This window comes from Portunus trituberculatus, chromosome 19 (assembly GCF_017591435.1).
Source record: "Portunus trituberculatus isolate SZX2019 chromosome 19, ASM1759143v1, whole genome shotgun sequence".
NCBI classification, from domain to species: domain Eukaryota; kingdom Metazoa; phylum Arthropoda; class Malacostraca; order Decapoda; family Portunidae; genus Portunus; species Portunus trituberculatus.
The window spans coordinates 1886218-1900000 of NC_059273.1; the positions used below are offsets into that span (position 1 = coordinate 1886218).

Genomic DNA, 13783 nt, shown 5'->3' on the forward strand with positions numbered 1-13783 from the left:
CTTTTAGAGTGGGGCCAGCATGATCATTTCAGTCTTTCTCTTTACATTAAGTAGAAGGACCATTGTGGCCGGCTCGCGTGTCACGTCCCACGATATAAACACGAGATGAATCACACTCGCTGTTCCTCTGCCTAAAAGCTTCGGCCTTGAACACATTACCAGATCCAACAATCTCATTACCCCCGAGCCAGGATGCAAATATGTAGTGTTTGGGCTGATGGATTTATAATTAACTGCAATTAGCAGTTTGGATAAATAAGCAACACGTTCCATTATTCAACATTCATGTCACATTTAGAGGTGCCGCGTAACCCATTACGGCGGCGGGGTGTGCGGAGTAACGTCGGACGAACTCGTTATAAAAATACATGGACGATGAATCATCCCGTGATGTTTTAATGGATTATACGGAATGTTCGTACAATGCATACTGGACAATGTGGAGTAGTAGTACATCTGTACCATTAATTATGACGCCCCAACACGGACGTGGTCACTGATGACCCCCAAACACACTGATCCATAACTCCTCCACTTAATAAAAACAAATAAAATAAATGCATCAGGATTTTAATTCTTACAGTTATGCTGGCCACAATGATACAAATCTAAAAGTTGAATTGAACATTCTTTACGTTGGTTTGGGAGAGCACTTTCAAAACCTGCGTTTAACACCACACATTCCTCAAGTGATATGTTTGCTTATGGTTGTCCGTCGAAGGCACGACGACGACCTCTCCCATGATGCCTCTCATGTGGTCTGATGTGCCTGAGCAGTCCGGTGAGTGTCATGAATCCCCTTTTTTTTTTATACCATGTGTGCTTTTCATGGGAATTTATGGGGTAAAGAGGATACTTTTTGGGATACCTCCTATCTCAAAGCCCACCTGCTAGGAAACCGTTGCCCCGAGTGAGGAAGCCCAACCTACACTCGGACCGTGGTCAGGATTCGAACCCGTGCGCTTGGAGACCCCTCGGACCCCAACGCACGATCTCGATGCGTGATAGGTTATATGCAGATGTGGGATGTGTCTCTATTTTCTATTTGGTTTTGGAGCCTGTGGTGTCTTGCTGCACGGATTTCTTCTCGGTGGTTACGCCTAGCAGTCTCTAGGTTTTGAATGCCTCTTTTGACAGACATGTGCCAAGCTGGTCTGTCCTCTGCCAGGGTTTCAAGCTGGCCTGGTTCAATGTTGCATGCCTTAAGTTTCGTTTTCAGGTGGTCTTTGTACTGTTCTTTTTTTTTTTTTTTTTTTTTTTTTTGTCCTCCTGCTGCACGTGTGCCTTGAGCAAGCTCAGCAAAGAGGACTTTTTTAGGGAGCCGGTTGTTTTGCATCCTAATAACGTGACTTATCCATCTTAAGGATCTTCTAGTTATGTGTACCTCAATGCTCTCACATGATGTTCTTTCCAGGATTTCATTGTGTTTTCTTATCTTGCCATGTGATTCTCAATATTCTCTGAAGGCAGCGTGTGTGGAAGGCCTCCAGTTCTTTGACTTGTCGCCTGTATGGAGTCCAAGTTTCACAGGCGTATAAGGAGTTGAGAAAAAGACTGTCTGATAAACAGCAACTTTGGTACGTAAGTGATATACGTCTGGGGACACGTCTGAATCTCGGCAAGGCAGAAGCGTGGGACTTTTGCCACGTGGTGGTGTTTGACGCCACCCTGGACAAGCACGAGTATAGTGACACTCACTGATGAGAGACAAGGGCAAGTATGGGTCATTATCTTTAGGTCATGAATAATCAGTGGCATCATGCGTGACAATTGGATTTTCTGCAACAGTTTGTTCATCATAAACACCACTAACAACTCCCAAATTTTAAAGAAATTCATTACACTTTCTTTTTAACCAATAATCATTACAACTGCACATGAACGCTTTACTCACTCGCGCCACATCCTTCCCGCACAGGATAAGAAAAGCTGAATCTGCAGAAGACACTCTTACCTGAGTGACAAGTGGAGTGGCCTCACACGAGTGGTCAAAGGTCATACAGACGCAGTGAAATAACACCCCATAACAAATCCCTCACATCAACAGTGGAATCGTTTATTCGCAAGATTTGGTGCAAGGCTGAGAGGGATCTTTATTTTTTTCTATTTCTATCATTTAATTTTCATGATAATAATTTTTCGGATAATGAGAACAATTACATTCTTTGTTTGATAGATCATTAAGGTGAGAAAGAAAACTAATATATCTCAATGTTTTCAGTCTTAAGACCGCACTTGGGCATAAATAGCTGGGGTTTGCTGTATATCGTCCTTGTCACACATTAATCATCTGGATAGATCACTATTGTCTAACTTGCACAAAATTGTCCTAATATAATGGGATTACTTTGGCTTTCACAACATGGAGATACTAGGGAAAGCTTACGTGGCGACTGATTCAGTTTAGAAAATTAATTTCCCTGATGCTGTCAGAGCGCGTGGTGGAGCAGATGTGTAACTGGCTTGAGGACCACCTCACACCATCAGCATTACTTACGTTGTGCTTATTACCTCAACTTCCAGTTAGAGATCATTCTGACATATCACTAAAAAAACATGTCGAAATTTATAGTCCCACCTTAAAATTAAACATGTCGTTCAAAGAAAACATCACACCTCATGGTCAATCACTGTACTAAGTTGTTTGCCATAAGATTTTACTAAAGTAACTAAATGATACTAATAATCATTACAGTCTTATAATGTGCTGCAGGACACATGTCACTGCCTGCCAGTATCTGGACCACAAATAGCAATAATCTTACCCTGAAGCACCACAGCCTTATGGCGGGTGATGGCTGGCTTCCCGCAACACACGGATTCCGATAAACATACAGATCGTCACTTATACACACGAGCACCACCAGAGAGTCAGGATTCTGGTGCTGCGACACTCATCACGAATTACGGATAGAAAGAAGGTAAGGAAGTGAGATAAGGAGAAAAGAGCCTGCTCCATCTGGCAACTTTAGGTAAACAAGTAACTGGTCGTGGCTCGCCTCTGGCCATAAGATGGCTGCTCATAACATAAGATGATCTCGATGCGTGATAGGTTATATGCCCTACAGTGGCACCACGCTCGGCTCTCTCCACGCTTTAGGGATGATGCTTGATTCGTGTATCGTAAAGGTGAGTTTAACAGTCATCCAACAGAAATTAGGAACTTGCGAGTGGTAAACGCCACACCGTACCATAAACGACCCATACTGGCCTTAAGACACTAGTCACTCTCCGGGGACGTATTCTATTCCCTATCAAGTCTGCCATGCTTCACTCCACATCATTCTTGGACAGCATCTGAACTTCCCTCACATTCAGACTGTATAAATTCAATATTCTCTGTAACCTTACATCACTCATGTGTATTAAAACTGCTCATCTCGCACAAGTATGTCTGGTTTACTCTGTATTCATTTACCGTATATTTATGCATATTACGTAAACATATGCTTTCAAAGATTATCTGTTTATTGCTATTTATTTATTTCATATAAAACGCATCAATGAGCGAGGCGAAATGCTGACGAAAAAAGCCGTCTCAAGTTATTTAAAGTTTTCTTTCACCTGATTTTTCACTCGAAAGATTATACATTATACTTTGGTCATATTCGCGTCCCAATTCTAGTAACTTTACCTGAAGCAGCAAGATGCACCACAGATCAGCGAAAGTGTTACTGCAACCACGTATGCTAAATCCATATAACGTTGCCAATGAGGGAAGGGAAGCACAAAAACACAGAGCAGACCCTTAACAACAATCCGTATGCACACACAATGCACGAGCCCACCCTGATTCACTAACAAAGATAATTCTCATTGACAGGCAGAGGAAAGCTTGCGTGCAGGACAATTAGGAGCAAGGGAACAGTGGGGAGAGAGCTGAGCCATTCCTCAGTGCCCCGATGAGAGGCCGCACACCCCGTCCCTCACTCAAGACGTGTGGTTGCGAGACCTGGCCGACGTTATTACAGGTGACGGAGGGAATAATGTCTCGGGTACACGTGTAACTGTAGAAGTGATGAGTCAAGTCCATGTCAGGTAAAAATGGCCACATGACCCCCATCTTCTGGAGGTGCAGGTCTCGCCTTCTCCTGCAGGTGCTTTGTCTCTCTCTCTCTCTCTCTCTCTCTCTCTCTCTCTCTCTCTCTCTCTCAGTCTATTCCTATCTATCTGTTATCCTATTTCATTATTTGTTCATTGGTCGTTATCTATTTCTTTGTGTAGATAGTCGCGTTAAGCTTTCTTCTCACAAAAAAAAAAAAATAGTGGAGGGCTTAGTTGGTCCTGCCACTCAATTGTCGGAGACTAAAAATGCGCATGAAGCTACCAGCAAGTCGTCGGCGTGGAAACTATACATTCTTTAACAAATCAAACACCATTAATCAACGAATGCTTGACATTCGGGTGGAAGTCAATATGAACTGGCATGCTAAGAGTATTATTTTATTTCACATTATTAACCACTGAATTCTGTCCTTTCCAGTTATTTTTTATAATTTCTTTTTTTTTTTTGCCATCTCAACTCAGTGTTTATTCGTCTTACTAATAAAATAATGACAATACAAAACTTTTCCTAAATATTCTAATGGCTAGAAATAAAATCCCTGTATTGAAAGTTCAATTACTTCACATGATGTCAGTGTTGCTTTGGGAAGTTTTCTGCTCAACTTACAAAGTATAACACATTTTCTAGATGATTTTGATGACTAAAAACAGAACACACACTTTGCTTCAAACAAATTATTTAAACTTTTTTCTCACTTGAGGAAAAGGACATTAATGTAAAAAGGGTAAATTCACCAAGGAAGTCTTTCTACACACTGTGCGTTTGGCGTTTGTCAAGGTAATCCATAAGATTAACAATGAATAACCACGCCCTCTGACCAACAAACACAATTGGTAAAAGACCAATATGTTTTCATTTGAGTGGTAATTTCATTCCATGCCTCTCACTTTCTGACACATCCTCTATTCCAGATTTCATAGTTTCCTCACAACACAATGCACTTGGCTGGAGTCGTGGCGAAGTGATTCATTTCCCATCAGCGTCACTTACACCTGGACACCTGCGCGAGACATCACAGCACGCGGAGGCAATCAATTATTTCTCACATAATGGAGATTCGACGGTGCGTGATTATGAGGTATATTCTGCAGAAGGTCGCTGCCATGAAGACTGATGAAATCAACTCGAGCGTAGGTCTGGCTGAGATTCGAGATGTCCTCCTGCAGGTTTGTCTATACAGAATGAAGGGCTTTGAGGCAGGATACACTCTCTCTCTCTCTCTCTCTCTCTCTCTCTCTCTCTCTCTCTCTCTCTCTCTCTCTCTCGTCTGTCAGCCATTTCAAGCACCAAGACTCGCTCCTCAGTCTGTGATGTTGTGTAAGTTCTTGAGAAAATACTTCCTATAGCAAGAAAAAGAAACAACATTCCACAAACAATGGAGAACAAACTCTTGCTATTACTCACGTTTTATGACACCCGGATCCTGGAAACAAAGTCGTACCCAGCCGATCCGCATCTGGCAGTCGGCCCAGACTACCGCCGCCCACTGCCGGGGGAAGAAGGAAAGAAGAGACGGTGAGCGAAGGGAAGAAGTAAGGATGCACTCCAGCGTATGATTCCTTCACCTCACGTTCTTACCCACTGAAGTTAATCTGTGTTGTTCTCATACTCAGAGTGTCAAGCAAACTTATCCCCTTCTAGCCACACTCTACACGGAATAATCACCCCTAAGAATTTCTAAAAGATTCACACAAACTCGATTTGACAATTTCATATTCATTTCAATTCAATTTGCTTCGTGTTATTCTCATGCTCAGACTACCAGCCAAACTTTTCTCTTACATTCACAATTCACAAGGAATAATCATCCATTTATGAGTCTATAAATAAAACCCACATTTTCCAGCCCAACAATACTGCTCAAAGATCGTGTTTAATGAACCGCAAATTCTCCCACTCTCACCCATAATCTACAATGAACATATCGACGTAATGCTAAGTGTCGATAAGAGACTCGAAGCACCTATCGCAAAGTAAATAATCAAGGTAATCTTCAATAACGCCTAACTCCCGCAGATGAATCCCAGCATTCCTCACCTCTTCCTCACTCGTGGAGTATCCAGCCTAATTAATTAACTCCCCACGATTCACCGATTCCCGCAAGGATTCAACGAGAAATTCTGAATCATGGAATCTTCCTCTACTATGATATCGCGTCAAGCTAATTAAGTTGTCCATAAAAAATCAGCGTGTTTACAATAACTTGGTATTGATGCGGATGATACTCAAGTGGTAGAGGTCAGATGATTCCCAAGACAGATCGGCCCGAGGGCAAATAGGTATCTTGGTATCCAAACCACTTCATTCCTAAGATGTAATGGGAATTCACTAGGGCCGTCACACAAATGTCAGATTATTCAAAGCAAGTTACTACTTCACAACTCTGCTGAGATGACGTTTAGAGAGGTATTGGAAAGAGTTGTTTTCTGAACGTATAATGTGTGTGTGTGTGTGTGTGTGTGTGTGTGTGTGTGTGTGTGTGTGTGTGTGTGTGTGTGTGTGTGTGTGTGTGTGTGTGTGTGTGTGTGTGTGTGTGTGAGTGAGAGAGAGAGAGAGAGAGAGAGAGAGAGAGAGAGAGAGAGAGAGAGAGAGAGAGAGAGAGAGAGAGAGAGAGAGAGAGAGAGAGAGAGAGAGAGAGAGAGAGAGAGAGAGAGAGAGAGAGAGAGAGAGAGAGAGAGAGAGAGAGAGATTACCTTTAAAATGATCAAACACACGGATGAGAAAAAAAATAAATAAATGAAAAGAACGGCGAGAGTTGGAGGGAGCGGCGCACGGGTTTAACAGTGCTTCGCCATGTTTCGTTTCACTAAAGCTACACAGACGACAACCCAAATAATGGTGTCAGGTTGAGGACCGGGAGATAAGGGAAGGAAAGTAAGGAGAGGGAAGGGAAGAAGAGGATACACGAAAGAGAGAGGGGAGGCAAGAAGAGGCATGGATGAGACAGGAAGGTAATAAGAAAGAGGTGGGGAGGGTAGTGGGAGAGAGTAGGGAAGGCAGTAATGGTAGTGGGCAAGGGAAGGGAAGGAGAAGAGAGAGAGGCGTGAGGGGCAGTAATGTTGGTCCTGAAAGAGAGCAGAAGAGGAGGGACGGGGTAGGAAGGCAGTAAGTGGTCGGGAAGGAAAGAGGACAGGAAGGAGGGGACTGGAAGATAGCAGTGATGAGAGGGACGGGAAGGGAGAGAAGGTGACCAGACTAGAGAGAGAGAGAGAGAGAGAGAGAGAAACGGGGAGGATGATAACTGTGACAGCGAAAAGATGGAGGTAAGAGAAACTTCATGGATGAGGAGGAAGAGCTTCACTAATCATGCAAATGTAAAGAAGGGGAAGAAAGAAACCCTAACTAATCACTTAAAGAAAATAAGAGTTGAGAGAGACGGATGATAGCGGTAAGGTGGGAATAGGGAGCGTTAAGAGAAAACTCACTTTATCATGAAAGAGGGGAAAAAAGGAAGAAGAGTTTCTCTAATCATGGAAAAGGAAAAAAGGAAAAAGACCCAACTTAATCACGGTAAATGAAAAGAAAAAGTAGATTTACTATCCCATAGAAAGAAAAGATAAATGACAAGTTACCTAACTATGAAAAAGAAAAGAATAAAGCTTACTAGGAAATTATAAGCGAGGAAGGAAAAAGAAAAGTCAAAAGGATCATGAAAGAGTAAAAAATAAATAATTAGTAAAGGAAAAAAAATCTAATTACGAAAAAAAGTTAGAGTAAAAAAAAAGCTCTCCTGGTCACACTTTCTAGGCCTAAGTGTGACAGGAAGTGTAATACAGATCCCTGGAGCGCCTTGCTTAAAGAGTCCTTTTCTTAAGAGATCAATCGGTCCAGCTAAAGTAGAGAGCACACCCGAGTACTATTCTCAGTCACCTGTTGGCCTAAGTGAGAGTGTCCATCTTAAGTCCTTTTAAAAGCACCTCAACATTTCTACTTATATCTTTATTTATTTTTCTTTCCATGTTCCAGGTTCTAGCTAAACACACACACACACACAAAAAAGAAAAAACTCAAAATGTTGCGCCCCTTCAAAAACTGAATGGAAAAAATTAAAAAGCAAAAAAAGAACCCCAAGAACTTGCATTTTAGCACTACTGTAACACTCCCAACACTACAACACTGCGCTGTACTAATGCAATAGTGACACTAAAGATAAAATATAATACGGTCATCACAAAAGTAGGTCGTGGATGCTACTCTCCCTCTCTCTCTCTCTCTCTCTCTCTCTCTCTCTCTCTCTCTGCACAGTGACGTAAAAAAAAATACGTTGATGCAAAACTCATACCTGCATTGTTTTTTCATCACCACGACTCCACATTTACCGCGACCCTATGAAACTGATACGGATTTTTTTTTTCTTTTTTTTTTCTTTTGTTAACACAGGAGTACTTGTCCCTTACACTTTCCATTAATACATATTTCGGTGCATTAAGAGAGGGTTTAAGACCTCTAAACTCCTCCATTACCACCACCTCTCCGCCGTGACTTAATTCTGCTCCTTTTTAGACGTCAGATCGTATTATGGAGGAGGAGGAGGAGAAGGAGAAGGAGGAGGAAAAGCACGAGGAAAGGGAACAAAGAGAACGAAAAAAAATAATAGGGAAAGGTTCGCGGAAAGTGAGTTTTACGAGGAAACCTCAAATTACGAAAGAAAAAAATAGTGATACCTTTTTACATTTATTAAGTGTGTACTGTGCGATGCAGTACGTTTGCTTGTTCGTTGGAAGGATGGTTAGAGAAAAAAAGAAAATACTAATACACAAATTTGACCTCCAGAAGCAGTCTCTCTCTCTCTCTCTCTCTCTCTCTCTCTCTCTCTCTCTCTCTCTCTCTCTCTCTCTCTCTCTTCCCGTTCCTTCGCTATGACGCAGCCGCCCGCCACCGTCACAGTATTACTTCATATGTCCCTTGACCAGCGTGACGCAAAGGTGAATTCGTTACCTTCCTCCAGCTATTTATCCCACTGCCGCTCTGTTGTACCACATGCATAATTAATGATGTTTGTTTGTGTCCTCCCCCCATTCGTAATTGCCGGGTGCATATTCAGTAATAAAAAAAAACCGAGGCATGAAACACATACTGGCGAAGAGTAATAAATGAACTCCATAAATAACGAAAATATAAACCTGCACATTTATCAGATTATAAAAAAAGAGGAAAAAGTCAACAGAACACACACAATATTCCGAAACTTTGACATAAAAAATGTGTTTTCATACAGAATTTAAATGAAAAAAGTATATTACTGACTATTACTGTTTAGTGGACGCTGCCTCATTTTCTCTTACTTTCATTTTCTATTCTGTGAAACTCAAGCTTTCCTCTCTCACGCCAAAGACCGAGGCAGTATTTTCGAGTGCCGATCCAGCACGAAATCACTTCACAAATTTATCCACTTCCCAGCTTTCAACTTATCTGATTCCCCTCTTCCTCTTTTAAAAATACATTGAAACAAGTCATTTCAGACCGACTGAGAATTTAGAAGATGTATTCCAGACACATTAAAAATCATGTTCTAGTCTCCTTGTGATGAGAACAGTACTCCAAACCCATGGTGTAATATAACATAATGGAAAATCTCCTTTAATTAATTACTACCGTTGGAGTGGAGCAGCATTATTAAAAAGAATGAAATTGACAAAGAGCCATACATACATTTTTTTTTTTACTTTTTATCAGCCAAACAGTCCAACAAAAAAAAAGAAAAGGAGAGAGCGTAAAGATTTTTTATTTGTATTTTCTTTTTTTTTTTTTTTGTGCAAAGCGAGGAACACTTTTTTTTAATGTTTGAAAAGAAGCGAGGTACTTCAAACTCACATAGATGCTAATTTGGCACATTAGCTGAAAAACACGTTGCTTCCTCGCGTCACCTGATGATGTTTGTGTACATTCGCGACAAAGTGACGCCGGTATTTTCGTGCTTATTTTTTTCTGAGTGTGTCAAAGGGACGCTGAAAAAAAGTGAGACAATGGATGGATTTGATCCTGAGAGAGACAACAGACAGAGAGGCAGACAGAAAGACAGACAAACAGAAGTAGAAAGACGGTCAAGCAAACAGACATAAAGAAAGATAGACTGACAGACAGGCTAATAGATTGACAGTCCAGGGGAAACGACAGACCAACAGACAGGCAAACAAAGAGACAGACAGACAGAAAAACAAGGTCACAGATATAAAGATGAACGGAAAAACAGACAGAAAGACAAAGAAACAGACAGAAAGATAAAGAAACAGACAGAAAGACGGATAGATAGAAAGAGACAGATAAAGAGAAAGAGAAAAGATATTATACGAAAGGTTAAATGGACGGAAAGGCTGACTGATACACAGATAAACTGAGAGAGAGAGAGAGAGAGAGAGAGAGAGAGAGAGAGAGAGAGAGAGAGAGAGAGAGAGAGAGAGAGAGAGAGAGAGAGAGAGAGAGAGAGAGAACCAGACTATTATCTTTAAAGCTGTGCTACGTTTATATTAGTTGCAAAAAGAGGTTAAATGAAGTGATAGTTCTAAATTGTTGGAAGTAGAGTCTGCACAATCTACTCAGCCGCCATGCTTCATCTGCTGGACTAATAATTGCCACTGACAAGGTGATAATACCCATCAAGCACCTGACGCACTCTTATGGCGGAGTAATTAACCGCCCACAGTACTAAGAGAGAATAAACATCGTGGGGAACAAAAACCACTGAATATCTCGTACAATACATGGAGCACAAAGAATATTCATCCACACAACTCAAAACAACAGGCGGCTCAAGATAAATCCGTAATCGGTTGAAATTACACAACAAGCAGCTTCTTCAGCTTTTAATTAGTTTTATGAAGCTTACGAAAGACTTTTCATGCGGTAGGTTTGTAAATTACCTCCATTTTACTTATTTATTTATTCATTCTTGTAACACCTGCCAAAACTAGACACCTCCTATCACGAGGCCTACACGAGCACGTTTCCGGAACTGATGAGCAAAGCAAACAAAAAAAATGGAAATATAAAACCGGAAACCGATAAATTAATCGCGTACTTGAGTGCAATTAATTCATGCCGGGGGAAATTACTCAAGAAATTAAGGAGAAGTAATCACAGAAGACTTCCCTAATTAAAAAGCAAATTCCATAATCACTTCGATTCCTTAGGGCGCCACGAACGGGTGAAAGGTGAGAACGCGGCGGCTCTTTTTCGTCGAAATTGGATATAAGTTGGGCGGGAGTTTGAGGCGTGAAAAACGGGAGATGGGAGGGCGCATGCAAAGCGTGGGAGGGAGGCAGACGGGTGAATGCGTCTGAGCGTGAAGGCAATACGAGACAGTGAAATTTTATGCATGAGATCAGAATAAGAAATGTATCTAAAGGAGTTGAGAGACGTGATTGTGGTGCTGAGGTTTTTTTTCGCATCATTTTCTTTAACCTTTCATTTCAGCTGAAGGCGTGTGTGCTTCCCTGAGGCATGGCGCGTGGCTGACGGAGTGCTGACGTCTTGCATGATCGGCAGGGTATGGTGAAACAGTACAGGCTGACAAGGTGTATGATTGACAGTGCGATGATTGATAAAGCATGGTGAAAGTCAACTAGGTGTGAAATGGCTAAGTATACGGTGACTAATAGCATTTTGAATGGCTGACAGATTGGCTGACGGACAGAGGAATGGCTGACAACTAGTGTGAATCAGCTGACGAGGTGTGGGATGCTCGACAAAATGTAATACTGGCTGGTAAGGTGTGTGGTGGCTGGTAAATTGTGGAATGCTGGTAGAATGAGAGAGAGAGAGAGAGAGAGAGAGAGAGAGAGAGAGAGAGAGAGAGAGAGAGAGAGAGAGAGAGAGAGAGAGAGAGAGAGAGAGAGAGAGAGAGAGAGAGAGAGAGAGAGAGACCTGGCGTTATCTCACATAAATGAGTTTTTATTGTTTCGAATGAACTTATTATCTGGAATGACTTTAATTAGGCGGCTTCTAATTGCGCGGAAAGGCCCATGAAAGACAGCCTCATGAATTGTTAACATTTGGCTTTCCACCGGTTTATTTGTTTTGTGCTACGTCCATTACTAATACGAGGCTTCTCTTCTTTACAGAGAGAAAATATTTAATCCTCACTAAAACCCTTGGTCGAGCTTCATAGAAAGGTGCTGTGCTGGGCGGCTGGAAGCTGCATGGACGGTGGTGGATGGTCGTGGATGGAAGGATAGCTACAATTTTGAAAGACACCACTGATAGCAAAGGGGTGATCAAGTGGTTCGGACCTATTAGGGTTCAAGGTTATATTTTGGATACGTGAAGTAATCTGTAAGGTTACTCGCAAGAAGGGAAAAGTCTCATTAGCAGTCAAAAGGTTAATTAACTCCATCCCCATCAAATCAGACTCCATCGTTACACGTACCGAGATATTACATGTTAATACAGAATCTCTCTCTCTCTCTCTCTCTCTCTCTCTCTCTCTCTCTCTCTCTCTCTCTCTAGTGACCCGTTGATCTAACTCAAACTCTCAAACTGCCAGAATATCTTGTTATCTCAATTTTTTTCTCTTTTCTTTGCCTTTTTTGACGAAAGGTTGGGTCATTACAGATTCTATTCCAACGTTTTTGAGCTTCTGTTTGTTTTATATGATTACATTTTTCATACCAATAACTGACCTCGTTACCTTATTTTTTTTTCCTTAAGTTTTACCCGACTTTATCCTCCTCGTCTTCATCTCTATGTATATATGTCTATCTGTCTGTTTGCCAGTTTGCCTATCTTTCGTCTATCCATCTGTTTGTCTGCCCCCTTGTCTGTTCACCTTTATAAGTATCTTTATGACTGGCCTCCCGCCTATCTACGAGTACCTCCCTTTCTTATTTTCCTTTCTGTATGAGTGTCGGTCTCTCTCTCTCTCTCTCTCTCTCTCTCTCTCTCTCTCTCTCTCTCTCTCTCTCTCTCTTGCAGCGTTACCACCACTCTTTCTCAGCTGATCTTGAAAACCACGTCATTTTTCCAGGAGCTCCCCCTCTGGTGTTTACATCGAGGCTGAGACCCTCACGGGAGGAGAAAATCCATCACGGCCTTCCGGCTTGCTCCCAACCCGCCCGCCCTTGCAGCGCCTTTCCCCCACGGCCCTCCAACCTACTCAGTAAATCTACATTGTGAAAACTGTACAAAAAGTGGTGAGTCCCAAGCCATCCTCCTCGTCATTAGAATATAAGAAATATCTCAGGGTGACGGACAAAACCATGCCACTTAATCTAATAACTCTGCGATGCGGAATGAAAAAATAAAAAAAGCAGAGTCTTGTAAAATTTTATGCAGCTCAGAAGCAAATGAATTACGAGTCGAGACGGTAGCTGCTCCTGGTGGAATTAATCACCGCTTTCTTGCCATAATACTAATGTTTACTTGCTCTCTAAGAGGATGTTTTTTGCTAACTTTTTGCTCTCTCCCGTGTGTGTGTGTGTGTGTGTGTGTGTGTGTGTGTGTGTGTGTGTGTGTGTGTGTGTGTGTGTGTGTGTGTGTGTGTGTGTGTGTGTGTGCAACCAAGCAATACTTTACGGCAAACCATTGGACTGGTGAGCTTAATTTTACCTAATCATTTCAAGGACCACATTCGTGTTAGGCACTGGTATGTTTATTTGTATTCTTATCAGTGTTCGACGAACGTCTAAGGTAAAGGGTAGGAATGTTGTGCAGTTGGACGTAGCAGCCAAAACAAGTTTGGTCTGCTGAGTTGAGTGTGCCATTGAAGACGCAGTATATTTG

The 13783-nt window shown here is 41.8% G+C and overlaps 1 long non-coding RNA gene across 1 annotated transcript in view; it reads right to left on the bottom strand.

Annotated features, from left to right (window-relative positions):
* The window catches only part of LOC123506078, a 115179-nt gene that overhangs the window by 89602 nt on the left and 11794 nt on the right, over positions 1-13783 (bottom strand). Inside the window, exon 2 of the long non-coding RNA XR_006675338.1 lies at positions 5471-5552. This is a non-coding gene — a long non-coding RNA (uncharacterized LOC123506078). The remainder of the gene's footprint in view (positions 1-5470; positions 5553-13783) is intronic.